General features: G+C 37.5%; 1 long non-coding RNA gene across 4 annotated transcripts in view; it reads left to right on the top strand.

Annotated features, from left to right (window-relative positions):
- LOC309610775 overlaps nucleotides 1–17,670 on the top strand; it is a 50,839-nt gene that overhangs the window by 20,524 nt on the left and 12,645 nt on the right. The window contains exon 3 of one of the 4 annotated variants that reach the window (XR_014234161.1): nucleotides 1,911–5,440. The exons of the other annotated variants lie outside the window; for them this stretch is intronic. This is a non-coding gene — a long non-coding RNA (uncharacterized lncRNA). Of the gene's footprint in view, nucleotides 1–1,910; nucleotides 5,441–17,670 lie in introns of those variants that run through there. 4 annotated transcript variants of the gene reach the window in all.

The raw sequence follows: 17,670 nt of genomic DNA, 5'->3' as shown, positions 1-17,670 counted from the left end.
GTGACTCCAGGCTTCTGGGGAATCTGTGTCTGAGTTGCTGGATTGTTCAACCTCTTCTCAAGATACAATTTTACTATATTTACTCCATATTAAACCTTGGCCAAAAAAAATCACATCATGTGACGTGTGCAATCCAGTGCCCCACTTCAGCTCCGCACACACAACAGCACAAATAAATCACCCTCCTGTTTCCCATTATCGCACTGCCTTGTTTCATCCCAGGTCCCTCCCAGGGTCATATAAGTCTGGGATATGGTTCCTTAATTAGTAACATTATATGATTTCTGTGAACAAGTATCTAATTTCTTAATCACTAGACAGGGGGAAGGGGGAAGAAAAAGCTATAGAAGCTTTGGGAAAATATCTGTTCTAACACCTATCAACTAGAAGTATGAATGTTATTTTTTCAAAAATAATAAAAGAAGAGAGAAAAAATCTCCAATAAACTATTGAGGTGTGCAAAACACGACATCCAAGATTCTGAACCACAGTGTAACTTAAAAGTTGTACTTCTAGTTGATCTGAATTTTATTTCTTCCTCTGGATAATACCGAGTCAGAAACTCCCTGGAAGTCTAACATAAAATAATTAGATGGGCAACATATCATGTATCCAGTCTTGTAAGAAGAAAATAGAAAGATTTTTTAGCTTTTTTTTTTTTTTTTTTGGTCTGATTTTTAAACCCTCGGGTGTGTCAAGAAGTGGAATTTAAGTAAGTACTAGAAACTTCTGAACACTGCTGTTCTTCACCTTGTCAATTACTTTAGGGTGGTGTGGGATGGCAGGAACGTGTCTGTTTGATTTTTGTCCTTTCTCTTTCTCCGTGAGTTTCTGAGTTTCCCAGTTATTCAACTAAGAACAAATTGCTGTTCATACGGATGCAGTGCCATGATTTCTGATTTGCTGGCTGTCATTCCCGTTAATACCAACTAGGCTGTCAGACTGTCACTCCTGCTTGCTGTTTCGATTTGTTCTATACAAGGAACTGGGTTCGTGAAGAAGATGGGGGAGAAATAAAAACCCTGCTTTTCTCTTGGAAGTACACAGGGGTTATGCAAAGGCGTCAGGGAAAAAAAGCACATACACCACTCTTACTAGCAAAAATTAATTGCTAAGCACATAACTTGGAGATTTTTTGTAAGCGGAACAAACACTCCTCTTGGAGCTTGAAATCTGGTGGAGTTCAGATCAGCTCTCAGGGATATTTCCATCCACATTCTCAAGTTGCTTCATCTGACAGAGCCCAAAGCACAGTTCTCCAAATGAAGAATAAGGCTCCGTTTCTCGGAGCACACTGCCTTGCGTGGCTGTCTTCCAGCACCTGGCAGGCAGCTCGGAGTCGCACGTGCCTCTCGCCCCAGAGAAGACCTGGTCCTCTCAGAGCAAGCAGTGGAGGGTCTAGTGGGGTCTAACTGCAGTGCCATGTTCATTCCAGTTTCGGGCAGAATTTCAGTCTATGCCTTTAAAGAACTACATCCTCTGTTGAGAGCCTGGCACAATAATTGTCATCCAACACTCCTCCCACCCAATGCCAGTGTTTCTCCAGTTCTGATCTCATTTCCCTGCTCAGCCAAGGTTCCCCCTTGGTACCCAGTTCCCACACAGAGGGTAAGTGGCCCTGCTCATAGGCAGATGGGTTTGTGAACGTCCCAGAGTCCTGGTGTTGATTGAAGTTGACCAGGAAGCCGGACTCTGGACCCTGCCCTCTGGATCTCAGAGCTTCCTCCTCTGAGGAAGGAGAGGCTCCCTCCCCCGCGGGCCTCCCTCCAGGCAGTGCCTCCCCCACCTCCTGTCTGAATGGACCGCTGCTCTCTTGCTCTTTGCTCCTGCCCATCCCCAGGTGTCTTATATAGTTCCTGCCCTCCTTTGAGAAATGAATCTTAGATATTTTCTTTGCGTCTTTGTCTCAGCTCTGGGGGAAGAAAAGAAGAACTTCACCCACAGAAAGCCTTTCACCAACACCCTTTAAAGACTCACACACCCCATGCTTGAAACTTCTTGGTGAGAGACCCCTACTCAGAGGGACCCTTCCATGGGGGAGAGCCTTTCCTCCTGGGAACATGAGACCTGCTAAGGGTGGACCGTATGAAGACTTCTATCATGTGTTCTTTTAAGCCTCTCGACTCCGGGCTAAACATCTTCATGTCTAAATCTCTCTATTCGTCTCACCAGCATCATAAATATTCACTTCTGTCTGACAAGATCCTTTGTAAAATGAGATTTCTAGATAGAACACAATGTTCTAAGGTGATCAGCTCAGCCTAAGGAAGCATGCTGAATTTCCTTCCCATGATCTTTTTACTCTATCCCATTTATGCAATCTAAATTACAGTTGGCTTTTCCTCTTTTTTACCAGCTATAGTGTATCAATGGATTACATATTCTTTGTTGTTCAACTAAGATACACCAAATAACTACGAGGAAAGCAAACAATTGAGTCATTCAGATGTTTGGTATCAAATATCATATATTTAAATCTTACAGATGTTTCGAACTAATTTTCCATCTGAATCAGAAATTTAGTCATGTTAGGTTCACCAATAGTTTGCAATAATTTGAAAGAGGAAAAATGGCTTCTAAAAGCAATTGAGTATGAAGTGAATTAGAAATTAAGCTTATACTCTAAAAGAAAAAAAATGGTAATTGAGTGAAGCAATGCAATTTCCATGTTTTCTAGAACAGAAGTCAACTTTTCTGTTGTAACCTGTATGACCAATCATGTGACAAATGCCTTTGCAGGAAAATGATGCTTTCTGCAATTCAGGGGACACTTGTAGTAAACACCACCGTTCTCCTAACCCCTCAAGGAAGTAAATCGGAATAAAAATGAGCAAGCTATTGCAAATGTCATTTAAGATAGTTTACAGAATTAAATGTTTGAGGAATAAAAATGCAACTTGTAGAAGAAAGCACAGAAGAATATTTTCATTACTTTGAGGTAGGGAACAAAATCTCTTAGATAGAATACAAAAATCATTAACTATTAAAAATATTGATAAATTGCACTTCGCTGACGTTGTCCTGTTTAACAAAAGACACCAGTATTAGACTCAGAAGTCAAGCCTCACACCGGGGGAATATATTTGTAATACATCAATTCAACAAAGGCGCTTCACAATAACAATATCTCAGTGAGCCTACAAAAAGGCATTCACCACCATTTGTCATCTTGAAAATGCAAATTAAAACCACAGTGAGATGCTTCTATGCTGCCAATTGTTGGTGAGTATGTGGAACAAGTGGGGCTCTCGTATGTTTCTGATGTGGGTACATAAGGCTACAAAATCTTTGGAAAACTGTTAGGCAGTGCAAACTAAAACTAAACGTGCCTACACTCTGACCCAGGAAGTCCACTCCTGGGTCCATAGCCAAGACATGCCTAAGAGTCTTCCCAACAGCTCTGTTCATAGAAATTAGAAAATAAAAACAAGCCGAAGTTCTAACAACTGAAGAATAGATAAATAAGTCATGATATATTTATACAAGGAAATACTACACAACAATTAAAAAAAGAAAAAAAACTACTGCTATCTGCAACAGCACAGGTAAATATCACAGACTCAAGTTCGGTAGATATGAAAGCGTATAAACTGTATGAGGTCATTTATATGGGATTTAGTAACAGACAAAACCAACCTATGACGTTAGAAATCTGAATAGTGGTTCTCTGTGTGTGCTATTTTATTTATTTATTTATGGCTGCATTGGGTCTTTGTTGCTGCGCACGGGCTTTCTCCAGTAGTGGCGGGCGGTGGTTACTCTTCCTTGCGGTGCGCGGGCTTCTCATTGTCGTGGTTTCTCTTTGTTGTGGAACACAGGGCTCTAGGCGCACAGGTTTTAGTAGTTGTGGCACACAGGCTCAGTGGCTGTGGCACACGGGCTTAGTTGCTCCGCAGCATGTGGGATCTTCCTGGACCAAGGATCGAACCCGTGTCCCCTGCACTGGCAGGCAGATTCTTAACAACTGCGCCACCAGGAAAGTCCCCTCTCTGTGTGCTATTGACTGGGAAAGGGCAGTAAGGGGAATTCTAGGGTGCTGGAATGTTCTATACCTTAATATCAATGGGGTTACAGAGATGTATGTATATATGAATAAAGTTCATCAAGCTGTACATTTAAATTAGCACACTTTGCTGTATTATGTCATATTCTAATAAAGAAGTAAAAAGAATGGATTATGGAGGAATACAGGTGGGTGGTGAGACTTACCCAGTTCTGCTTTCACTTTAGAATATAGAAAGCTGGAACCCTAACAACAAGAGAGATGTGGATAAACTATAAAATCATTATGTTTTGTTGAAACCATCAGAGAGGTTATGTCACAAGGAAAACAAGTAACCTTAAACCAAAGGAAAGACAGTCATTCCCCCACCCCCTCACCGGGAGGGGCGGCAGGAGGGCAGACGTGTGTGCTCACCCATCACCTATGGCAGAGGCAAGGAACAGGAGATCCCAGGCACCACACAAGTGGGTAAGAAGAACTCGGTTAAAAATTTAAAGCATTTCAAACTTTTAGGTGTGAGAGAGTAGACATCCTGGAAGTGTCAGATGCTGGAAGGTTTGTGTCCATTTACGAGCTTCTTTTCTCAGATGTCCAACAGATGCTGATGAGAGGTCCTGGGTAGAGTGGGAGAGCAAAGAATGACTCGACCATGATGCAGGCCTGGAGAGGAGGACGGCCACTGCCGTGGGATGGGCATGGAGCCCTACCTGATGCTTCCTCCTTATGCAATGAGGGTCTCCTTCTGGAGGAGAGGCAGAAAGCATGCCGCCATCCACTGGCATAGGCAGACTCACTGCGGCCAGGTGGGGAATAAGAGGAAACACCTTCTACCTGGAAACTGCTAGGCCCATGACCCAATAAACTACACCAGGAAAAAGGCAGAAACTCTTTCTTAAACAAGAGCCACCAAAGGCACAAGACAGCAATCAGCTGCAAGAGAAGGAAGGTCAGACTCTGTGGGAAGCCCCAGCCCTGAGACTCAGGCACACAGAGCCTGCTAAAGACCAGGGCTGGGAAAGAAGCATGCAAGCCAGAGGGCAACAGGATGCCATCTTAAAGCACTGGTAAAAATGGAAACCATAAATCTGGAATTCCATACCTAGCCAAAATATCTATCAAAAATGAGGTCAGAATAAAGACTCTTAAAGGGAAACAAAAGCTGAGAGAATTCAACAGCAGCAGATCATCAGGGAGAAAAACTAGGATAGCAGTCCAGAACTTAGACAAGAACTCTGCACATGATTAAAAGGAAGTTTTCTAATTTTTAATCTCTCTAAATAATCACTATTTCATGCAAAAATGCTAGCAATGCATTCTGGATTTATAGCAGATATAAAAGCAAATGTATGGCAACAGTAACACAAAAAACTGTAGGAAGAAATTAGAAAGATACTGTTATGTTTTTTACAGTTCATGTGAAACGTATACTATATATATATATATATATATATATATATATATATATACGCAACCACAAAATATGTTTGATGTTTTGTTTTATTTAGAACAGTTTCATGGTCACAGCAAAATTAAGAAGACATGTACAAATACCTGTACATAAATGTCTAGAGCAGAATGATTCATGATGACTTGAACTGGAAACAATCCAAATATCTTTTAATTGGTGAGTGGATAACCAAACTGTGGAACGTCCATACAATGAAATACTATTCAGTGGCAAATAAGAAGAAACTACTGATACACACAATATGGATGAATCTTAAATACATTCGCTAAGTGGAAGAAGCCAGACCCCAAAAAGCTGCATATTATATAATGTTCTGGAGAAGATAAATTATAGAAATAGACCAGTGTTTCCCAAGGTTTGGGGCTGGGGTGAGGGGTTACTGCAAAGGGACACAAGGAAACTTTTAGGAGTCAAGGAAATGTTTTGTACATTGATTGTGGTAGTGGTTATGCGGCTACTTGCATTTTTAAAACACTAATAAAGCTGTACACTAAAGGAGAATTTTACTTTTGTGAATTATAACTCAGTACATTTGTTTTTAAAATGATTAACGTGATCTGTACTGTTTGCTATAGACAAAACTTAACCTATTTGTAGATTTTGGTAAAAGAGAAAAATAATAATGATCATTTCTGATTTAAAAAGTTGAATGCAATGAACCAGAGGAATCACTAATTAGCTGATGTCAGGACACTTACACATATTTCATGACTAGTTCATGAAGTGTCTGTGACTGTCCCTCCCAGTCACCATTGCATCCTCATCCCTTACAGTTACAGCCTCTGTTGTCTGTTTCCAATTGGATGACAGTAGTAAAGAGAAGACACATTACCCACTTGAATACCTGTGAGGAGAGTGAATGTATAGTTTTACACGTACAAGGTTTAGGTATCTCAAACTCCTTGCAACATTCAGAAGCTACAATTTTTAAAAGATCTTTGAATTGTAGCTTGGAGAAGGGTCAATGCAAAACGATGTCTACTTCTTATTCTGCATTTGACACACCCAACCTGTGGTCCATGAGAGAGGACAAGAGGCAGGAACACCACACCTCACTGTGATTTCCCTTCCCCCTTCCTGTGGGCGCCTCCCCATGAGTGAACCCAGCTGGTTGGTAGAGGACTAAGAACTTGTCGATGTCGTGCTTTAGGGTCAGGCTCAGGGGGCACACAGCTGGACGGAGTGGAGCCTGGATCCCAAGGGACATGAAAGACACCCAGTATAGTATCCTTCCTTGAAAAGAACATTTCCCTTTGATGTGTCAAAATTTATCTCTCTTACCCCTCATGGCTTATGTTTTGGGAGTCCTAAGAAATCCTTGGTCTAAACGCTTTCTGGGATCGCTGTACATCAGTTTTTCAGAGATTTGAGGTTTAATTCTACTTTCCCTTGGATACCTTTCAGTAAGTCACAGGGCTTTGACAAGAATGCCTTTAAGGGATAAATCGATTCCATAAATCTAATTATTCCAATTAAGAATCGGGAAAGTCATAATTAAGTAGTTAGAGAATGCTTGTTTTTCTTTTGTGAACAAGAGAAATGTAAAACTATTTGAAGCTCTGCACAAAGCCATAGGAGAAAGAATGGCCCTGATATTAGCATGATGGTTAAAAGAACCACCTTTTGAGGCCAGCCTGCTTATGTATAAATTCTAGTCTAATGGTTAGCTATGTGATCTAGGATAAATTACTTATCTTTTCTGTCTTGGTTTTTTTGTTTGTTTTTCATCTGTAATACAGGGTTAATAACAACCCTTCATGAGTTAATACATGTACACTTCTTAGAACAGTACTGACATGTATTGAGTGCCTTAAAGGTACTTTCCATAAAGTAAAATATGGCATACCTTTAAACAACTAATGACATGTAGGAACAGAAATCAATTTGACCTTGATGTTTTAAACATTCTCTTTCAAGGGGCACAGATTTCATGAACTAGGTTCACATTTTTTTCCCATCAGTCCAAACTATTTGGTTTTGAAATAAACAAAATGATACAGTCCTAACTGTGAGGTTTGTTATTGTCTTTTTAATTTTTTAAAAGAATTCATGGACAGATCGGAAGAATGTAAATATTATAATAACTTAATAAAAATGTAATGGGACAGTCCGCCAGCTTTGGAGGTGAAGAAATTAAAGGCGGCTTGGACTTGCTGGGTCCTACCTCCAAATACTCACATTGGGGGTTAGGGATTCAGTGTATGAATTTTGAGGGGACACAAATGTTCAGTCTGTGCAACATCTAATTTAAATTATGGTGTTAACCACCAGAATAACTGAAGATGATATTTTTTGAATGGGAATTGGAAATAGAAAATGAGATGCTTATTTTTTAATTACTTAATGTATTGTTGGCATTATTTTTTATTAGGTACATATATTACTTTCAAAATAAAAAGAAACATAATTTAAAAGAGGCACCCCAAATACTGGTTGCAAAGTAATGTCCTTGTTCTGGGGTTATTTTTCTGGATTGAAGGGAAGAGAAGGCAGGAACATTGCTGAAATCATTGTCAAAAGACTTGGGAAATGAATTAAAAGAGAAAACAATCTTCATGAATTTTCATAGGGAAATATAGTTTTAAATGTTGTTTTCTTTTGTTTTTAAAAACACATTTTCCTCTTAAAGTTTTTAATCATTAAGTCTTTACAAAGGAAAGGAAATATGAATCTTGCCATAATTGAGATATAAGAAAACTTCAAACACAGAGGGTATTTTTTATGATTCCTAAGGGGAAAATCTGAGTTATTTAGAATGAGAAACTGAATAACAATGATGTGTGCATAGCTTTAAAAATAATTTGTTGGTGGCTGTTACAGTTTAAACCAGTAACTTCTTACTGCTTTGTATGGTAAATAGCTTTTTTTGATTTCCAAATTGCAAGGACAACTTAGGGTGAAGATCAGGTGTCTGGATGATATGAAATAAACAAGACTGTCAAAATGGCAGAAGAATGGCACACACCTGCCCCGGATACTGACACAACGCCTATTTCTGGAAGCATTTGGGCTCCAGGGAGTACTTGGAGGATCCAGAGGCTACTTAGTCAACCAGCCAGTTCTGGAGTTAGTTAATTCTGGAATTCATAATTCAATGCACATACAGCTGGTGTTTGAAGCCAGGAGATCTTTAAACTGTCTCTACTAAGAACTTTTAGTCCCAGCTCTTCTTGGGAAGACAGAAACTCTTCTTTAAAAACAGAAGGGAAAAAAAAAAAAAAAAAAACAGAAGGAAAAGAAGGCCAAGGTTAAACAGTGTGCTGGGAAGTTAATGGAAATAAATAACAAGTGATAAAATAGCTCGCCTGAAATTTCTCAGGACTGCATGTTCATGGGGGCCCTAGACTCCTATTTGGGTTACAGTACTGAAAATGGCCCTCTACTGTGGTTCCCATGAGTTTCTCCTCTCATTCAGCAAAGTATAGAGCTAAAGAATTTTTTTAAAAACCCAACTACCATAATTACCGGCTGTTCAAGGTGAGCTATCATTTACCTTAATATTTAGAGGTAGAATCACCTTAAAATTTCCTTCATTTTTAAATCTCACTTTTAACCAAGTGGAAGAGTTATCTCTACCAACCATTTCTAGCAGCCTACCTAAAAATCTGTCTATTCCACAGTATTTTCTAAATCAATGTTTAGCTAATGAAGCACAACTGCCACAGGTTTTCACTTTACTATTTTAATGTGATCTCCATGGCACTGTAGGAGTCTTAAGTTTCCATACGCACATATCCCTGCACTTTCCCTGTCACAAGAAATATATATTCATTTTAGAGTTGCAGGGGCAATTATAGTAACCAGCTGATGCCTCTAGCAGCTAGTCAGAGTGATAGCCTGAAAATTCTCAGCTTCTCAGGAGACCACATCATTGCCTCCGGTGGATGCAAACCCCACGTACAGTGGTCTCCAAGGCAATGACCCCGCCAGGCTAGATGAAGTTTCTAACCAACACATCACTTTGTAAAAGCATTCTGAACATCACTTAAGAGGCTAAAGAAGGAAGTTCATAAAATAAGAAGACATCTGTTGCCTCCTATGTCTTGGAGCCTTATATTGTCAGGTTCCTGTGGATAGCTTTTGGTCCACTCAGATTTCTAGAACAGCCAGAAATCTTCCCAGTGAGCTTTTTAGAGTGTGCACATCAGAACTTCAACAGCCATATTATGAGGTAATAAATATAATACCGATGTGAGTCATTTCCTGAAATACCTACGATTCACATGGTAAAAGACTGCAGCAGCTACAACCAAATCAAATTGAAGGGAGAAAAAAAAAACACACACACATATCGTCAAATAACAAACAAGAACTCAAGTGATTCCTTGGTAGAAGAAAAGGACCAGATTGCTGGGATTCCCTCAGGTTTTATTATGAGTGTCCATATCCGGTTACCCTTTATTGCCTCAAAACATGAATGCATCTGTCTTTGACGGTGCTTATTTTTTCCAGTCATTTCCCACTGCATTAGTGACAAAAGCCCATCCGATGGTGTCATTCGATTTCAGCTTTATCACATCGTTATACTCAGAAGGACAGAATGCAATTTTTTAAAATAAAGTAAGACAATGATTTTTGCCACCTGAAACCTGCTTTGAAGACTCACATGAAAATAGAAGGTTGGGGTGAGGCAGGTAGATGGAAGAATAAAAACATCTCCACTTTAAAAAATTTCTGCCTGTTGAAAGAAAACTACACATAATATAAAAGCACCTGCATAGCACAGTTCCCGAGGCTAAACAGCAATTTGGATTGGCTATTTAATCTAAAATTTCATTTTAGGGGTTCTTGCCAGGATATTCTAATGAAGCGATCTTCCAAATGAGTTGCCTTACTGGATTCCATGAGGTCCTCCCTATTCAAACATCAAGACCAGGAAAGCACAAGCTCGATGCCTGGCCCCCGCTGTGTTTGTGGTTCTTTACTCACCTTCCTGCTTGCTCAAGTGACGTCTCTGATTCACCTCCCATCTATGTCTTACCTGTCCTTCCAGGCAATGCCTTTGAGACATTTGGCTTTTCTTCCCTGAACCCCAGTGGCTCTTTATACTTTATAGCTTATGTGGCTTATACAGCTATTCATGAAATCACAGGCTCACAGAATCACAGAGTTGTGATCAAGTAGGTCAGTCAAAGCTCCTAAAGTCAGGAGATTGGCATGCTGCCATTCTAGCCATCAGCATAGGGTCTGTATGATGATGGGCATCTGGTGGAACTTTTCCTACCTCCAGTTTTTTCATTTCAGAGTTGCTGTGTTAAATGGGAAAAATGTGAATCCCTCAGTATCTAGCTAAAAGGTCCTCCCAAAACACTCTCCATGATGTTTCCAAATCCTCCGTCCTCTGTATGATGCTATATGATGTAGTATGTACCCAACTCCATTATGGCATGACTATATTCTACCACAGTTTATTATTACGTATATGCTTCCCCTACTTGATGGTGTCTCAAAGATAAGGATTTGCCTTTATTTACATCTGGGCTATCTCCAAGGGAGGGAAATGCCTAAGAGTAAGCACTTAATAATTTACTAACTTATATACTTGATGAATGAATAAATGTTCACTGTAGATCATAAAGCACCACATAAACATAAGGTGTTACTAAATGGCCAAGAAGTTCATTCATTTTTTTCCATGAGATGGCTCTAGTAGCGCTTTGTTGTCTTTAACTTCATTTGAAACAATTTTGTTAGATTGTATGTGACAGCTGTCATATCAGCAGGGATTTTTAAAAAAATTATCAAAATTGGTAAATTTTTGTGTCACAATTTTAATATTGAAGATGGAAGAAAAAAAGCAACGTTTTTGGCATATTATGCTTTATTATTTCAAGAAAGGTTTAAATGCAACTGAAACGCAAAAAAAGATTTGTGCAGTGTATGGAGAAGGTGCTGTGACTGATCAAACGTGTCAAAAGTGGTCTGTGAAGTTTCGTGCTGGAAATTTCTCGCTGGACGATGCTCCACGGTCGGGTAGACCAGTTGAAGTTGATAGTGATCAAATCGAGACACTAACAGAGAGCAATCAACGTTATACCACACGGGAGATAGCCGACACACTCATTTGCACCAGCTTGGTTATGTTCATCACTTTGATGTTTGGGTTACACATAAGTTAAGCCAAAAATACTTTCTTGACCACATTTCCCCATGCAATTCTCTACTTAAACATAACGAAAACGTTCCATTTCTAAAACAAATTGTGACGGGCGATGAAAAGTGGATAATGTACAATAATGCGGAACGGAAGAGATCATGGGGCAAGCAAAATGAACCATCACCAACCACACCAGAGGCCTGTCTTCATCCAAAGAAGGTGATGTTGTGTATATGGTGGGATTGGAAGGGAGTCCTCTATTATGAGCTCCTTCTGGAAAAACAAAGGATTAATTCCAACAAGTACTGCTCCCAATTAGACCAACTGAAAGCAGCACTCGACAAAAAGTGTCTGGAATTAGTCAATAGAAAACGCATTATCTTCCATCAAGATAACGCAAAACTGCATGTTCCTTTGATGACCAGGCAAAAACTGTTACAGCTTGGCTGGGAAGTTCTGATTCATCTGCCCTATTCACCAGACATTGCACCTTTGGATTTCCATTTATTTTGGTCTTTACAAAATTCTCTTAGTGGAAAAACATTCAATTCCCTGGAAGACTTTTCTTATCATGTAAATTATAATCTTCTTAAACCTAACAATCGTGTAATCTAATTCTGTATAACTTGTTGCCATTTCAAAAATGCCCAGTAAATGTTTGAAAATAACAACAATGATACTTGTTATGGTTATTATTTTGATGATGAAAATTTATTTTGGATGATAATATTTTGGAGCTTTTGTCATATTTTCAATATCCACGTAAACTAGCATATCCTTGTAAACCAGTACAATACAATTATTGGATTAAAGAATAATGTAAGACTTGCTTTTGGAAAACAGAGGTAAAATTATTAAGCAAAATTTGAACTTGTGTTACTGTGGTTTATTGTATTTTGTTTTTAGATAAGTGTCTACATTGTTTTATAAAATGATACATGCACTTAGCCTTATGGAATGGTAGTTGACTGGATAATCTGAGATCCTGGAGAAATTACAGCAAAGTGATTTATAATCCTTTGAAAAACTTAGTGGAAAATAGGGGGCCATCTTCAAGGAAAAATGGAATGAAAAACAAAATTAAAATGATAGAAAACCCTGATCATTGGGAATTAAATAAATATACAATCAAGACTTGTTCTAGAGGTAAATGGTGGTATCAGCTGTTAAAAATCTATTCTCTGAGACCACAGCAAAGTGGGGGGCAGGGGGATGGAATAAACCTGGAACTCTCACATTAACTCCTAAATCAGGACCCTCCAAGGGGTTTAATGTGACCCCAAGTTGGTGGCACTTATTGATTCCCAGAAGAAGCAAATACAAATTTCTAGAAGAAATCAACTTCAATTTAGGCCTCAGGTTTTCACAAGTTACATGCAATAAAACATGAATGCAAAATCTTACCACTGGTGAAAGTCCCCAGAAACAGCAATCAACAGGCCCCTAGAAACTTTGGATATTGGAGTAATCAGTGGGGAATAGAAAAGTATGAAATCATTATGGAAATAAAAGGTAGAATTAAAGACAATTTTTAAAAAGGAATCAGAGACAATATATCATATCCTAGAATTCTTGAAAAAGAATGAAGTGGATTTTTTAGAAATGAAAAATTTGACTACTGAGATTAAAAACCCAGTAGATGATTTAAACAGGCACAAATAATGCAGAGAATTATTGAATTGGAAGCTGGATGTGAAGAAGTTACCCAGAAAACACCACACTGATCAAAGAAATTGGGAATAGGAAAGAGTTAAGGAAATATGAGGTAGAATAATGTTAAAATGTAGTCTCAGAGGGAAGAAGAGAGATAATGGAGAAGAGGTATTATTTGAAAAGAAAATGGATGAATATTTTCCAGAAGTGATGAAAGGAAGGAATCCACTGATAAAAGAAGTGCAATGTACACAAACAGTATAAATTAAAAAAAGAAATCTACATCCGATACAGTTGAATACTAAAAATTCTCAAAGGAAAAAAAAATCCAAAAATCAGCCAGAGAGAAAAGAGAAATCACTTCCATATGAAAGAACAGAATGAAAGGACATTTCTCAGTAATAACAAAATAAATCAGAAAAATTTTGAATATTATCTTCAAATTCCTGAGATAAAATAATTGTCCAAACTAGAATTATGAACCCAAAACTAAATTTCAAGAAAAAGGAAAGACGCAGAACCATTTAAATTGAACAAAAGAGAGAATCTGCTCCCAACAAACCTACATGAAGTAAAATTTAAAAGGCGTTATCAGAGGAAGAGAGGAAATGGTCCCAAAGAAAAATGAGGAGGAGTCATGACTAAAGAAATAGGGATACATGTGGGTAAATCTAAAGAAACATTTGTGTACAAAATAAAATTAATGTTTAATAGTAGGGTTTAAAAAACAGTTCCAAAAGACATTATTGTTACACAAAGCTAGACTTAGAAGAAATTGTTCTAGCTACTGTATGTTCCAGATATTTGCAGCATATTGAAGAGGACATTGTTATGAAGTCACTTTTATTGGTGTATAGTCCTGTAAGTTTTAACATGTGCATAGATTCTTGTAACCACAACGAAAAACAGGAGAAACAGCCACTCAAAACCCCCAGTGAATTCTCTCACGTTATCTCCTTGCAGTCAACTCATCCTGCCACCCTTAAGTCCTGGCAACCATGAATATGTTCTTTTAATATGTTCTTTATCCTTATATTTTTCCCTTTATCAGAATGCCATCTAAATGGAGTCATACCGTATGTAACCTTTCAAGATAAGCTTCTTTCACTCAGCATAATTCATCTGAGATTCATCCAAGTTATTGCGTGTATCAATAGTTGGCCCTCTTTATTGCTGAGTAGTGTTCCATTGTATAGGTGTACTCATGGTTTATCTCTTCACCCATTGAAACATATTTGTTTTATTTTCAATGTGGTTGCATGTGAACAATTCTGCTCTGAACATTTGTGTACAGGTTTTTGTGTGAACATAAGTTTTCTTTTCTACAGGATAATTCTTGAAAGTGAGATTGCTGGGTCATATGGTAAATGTATGTTTAACTTCAGAAGAAGTTATTAAACTTTTCCGGAATGGCTATACCATTTGGCATTAACATGAGCAATGCATGAGAGAACCGGTTGCTGTAAGTCCTTGTCAACACTTGTTATTTTCTGTACTCTTTATTTTAGTCATTCTAATAAGTGTGTAATGGCTTCTCAATTGTGGCTTTAATTTGAATTTCCCTAATTACTAATGATGTTGAGAATATTTTCATTGATAATCTGTGTTTACTGATAATTTATGTATCTTCTTTGGTAAAATTTCTGTTGAAATCTTTGGGCCGTTTTCATTGGGATTTTGTTTTCTTATTGTTGAGTTTTAATGATAGATTCTGGATACAAGTCCTTTAATGAATATGTCACTTGCAAATAATTTCTCCAGTCTGTGCCTTCCTTCTCAGTATCTCTACATGGCATTCTTTGCAAAGCAAAAGTTTTAAATTCTGAATATTAAAGAAATCCAATTATTTTCTTTTATGCATCATGCTTTCAGTGTCATATTAAAACCCCTTGCCTAACCCATAGTTATAAAGAGTTCCTTCTATGTTTTATTATAAAAGTTATATTGTTTTATGTTTTACATTTAGATCTATGATCCATTTGAGGTAATTTGTAAAGGTATGAGATTTAGGTTGCGGTTCCTTTCTTTGTATATAAATGTCTTTCCATCTTTTCAAAAATCAATTGACCATATTTGAGTGGGTCTATTTATACTCTCTATTCTCTTCCACTGGTCTGTGTCTACACTTTGACCAATTCTACACTGTTTTGATTATTTTAGCTCTAGAGCACACCTTAATAATCTGAGCCTCCCATTTTGTTCTTTTTCAAAATTGTTTTAGCTATTCTAGTCCCTTTACACTTCCATCCACTCATTAGAACCAGCTTGCAAATAGCTACAAGAATCCTGCTTGGATTTTGATTGTGATTGCAATGAACCTATGGATCAATTTGCAGAGAATTGGCATTCTGACTATATTGTCTTCCAATGTATAAACGTGGTAGAGTCTCTCCATTTTTATGCCTTTTGATTCTTTTCATCAGCATTTTTTTTTTTTAGTTTTCACAATATAGATCCTATACATAATTTTGCTAGGCTTATAAACTAGATATTCCATTTGGAGTGGAAATATTGTAAATGATACTCTTCTAAATTAATATTTCTAGTTGTTCATTGGTTGTTTATAGAAATAAAATTGATTCTGGTATGCTGACCTTGTATCTTGTATTCTATTATACAACCTGTCTATATCCACATATTAGCTCTAAGAGGTTTTTGGGTTTTGTTAGAATTTTTTATTTATTTAATGTAAACAACCAGGTCAACTGAGAATAGGGATGGGCTTGCTTTATATCTTCCTTTCCAAAGGGGTATTTTTTTCTTCAAAAAAATTTTTTTTCTTTTGCCTCATTGAGCTTGTTAGGACTTCAATGTAATATTATTTGAGAGGGGTAACACTGAGCATCCTTGTCTGGATATCAAACATGGAGGAAAAGAAATGTCTCCATAATTAATAAATTTGCTACAGATTTTGTGTAGATGTTCGTTATCAAACTGAGGAATTTCTCTTCTGTTTTTAGTTTTCTGAGAGTTTTTGTTGTAAGTTTTGTTTCGTTAAATGCTTTCTGTGCCTAGTAAGATAATCATGCTGTATTTCTTCTGTTGATGCATTGTACACTGCTGGTACATTATATTGATATTTGAATTTTGCAAATATTTTATAATATTTGAATGTTGAAACAGCATTGCATTTCTGGGTATGCTATGGTAAGCAGCTGGGCCCATGAGCCACAATTACTGAGCCTGCACGTCTGGAGCCTGTGCTCCGCAACAAGAGAGGCCGCGATAGTGAGAGGCCCGCGCACCGCGATGAAGAGTGGCTCCCGCTTGCCAAAACTAGAGAAAGCCCTCGCACAGAAACGAAGACCCAACACAGCCATAAAAATTAATTAATTAATTAATTAATTAAAACAACAACAACAACAACAACAAAAACTCATTGAAAGAACGCACTGAAATATAGTTAAAGAGGACACTGTCAAAACTTGTTCTTATAAAGGTGACATACAATTTACAAATCATACAAATTTCTTTTTAAAAAGAATTAGCCAATGACATGCCCTAAATTCTGTTACGTTGTACAAATTTATGAGTAAAAAAAAATGTGCTGCTTTTCTTCAAAAAAAAAAAACAGAAGGTTATATTAACTGGTCCCTTTTAAATCACCAATAACTCACCGCTAAGATCTTTTTTCTTTTTTTTTGAGAAAAATCAAACCATTTGCTTCTGATTTACCTTAAATTAATAATGATGTGTGCCCACGAGGCACCAGGCACTGTTATAGACACAAGTTTCTACCCTCCTGGAGCTTAAATTTTAATTGGGAAGACAGGCTATAAATAATAAACATAGTAAATAAATGAATTATATAGTATATTAGACAGTTATGTTCCCTGTGCATGTCAATCACATCTACAAAATAACTTCACAGGAATGCCTGGATTAGTGTTTGATGAATACCTGGGCATTATAGTCTAGCCAAGTTGTCACATGGAACCAACTGTCACACTCACCTGTGGGCTGTCTAGACATTTGTGTAGGAAGAATTCCCCTCATTCTCCTTGCATTGCCTTAGGGGAAAGGACTAGGGGCAAAAAGGAGCCATTGGACATATTATTTACTGTGAGGCATTTAATCAGAAATCTGTCTCTGATCCAGAATGCCTCATGTGTGAATTCAGGATAAAATTAATAAAAATGAATATTAAAAACCCCAAAGTAATCTAATAATAAAACCATAAATTTTAAGGGAAAGTTTTACTAGTTTAATTAAGTGTTACAATTTTTGAGAAAACCTTCCAAAACATACACCCAGAATTTATTGCTGTAACTCAGCTGAAAGTCTCAACATCTGTTGACTGGATAAAATTTGTACTCAGGAGATTGTTAATATAAAATTATGTTGTATAGTGTTTATTATCCAGTTACAGAAACAGTCAAATTGACTATAGGATATACTTTGATTCCTTCATTCACATCTTTTCTTTTATCAATTTATTTTGAGGGTTCT

Source organism: Balaenoptera borealis, assembly GCF_965194805.1.
Source record: "Balaenoptera borealis genome assembly, chromosome: 14".
Classification (NCBI taxonomy): domain Eukaryota; kingdom Metazoa; phylum Chordata; class Mammalia; order Artiodactyla; family Balaenopteridae; genus Balaenoptera; species Balaenoptera borealis.
Note: the sequence above shows the minus strand (reverse complement) of the source record. Positions and strands in the feature narration are given on the sequence as shown.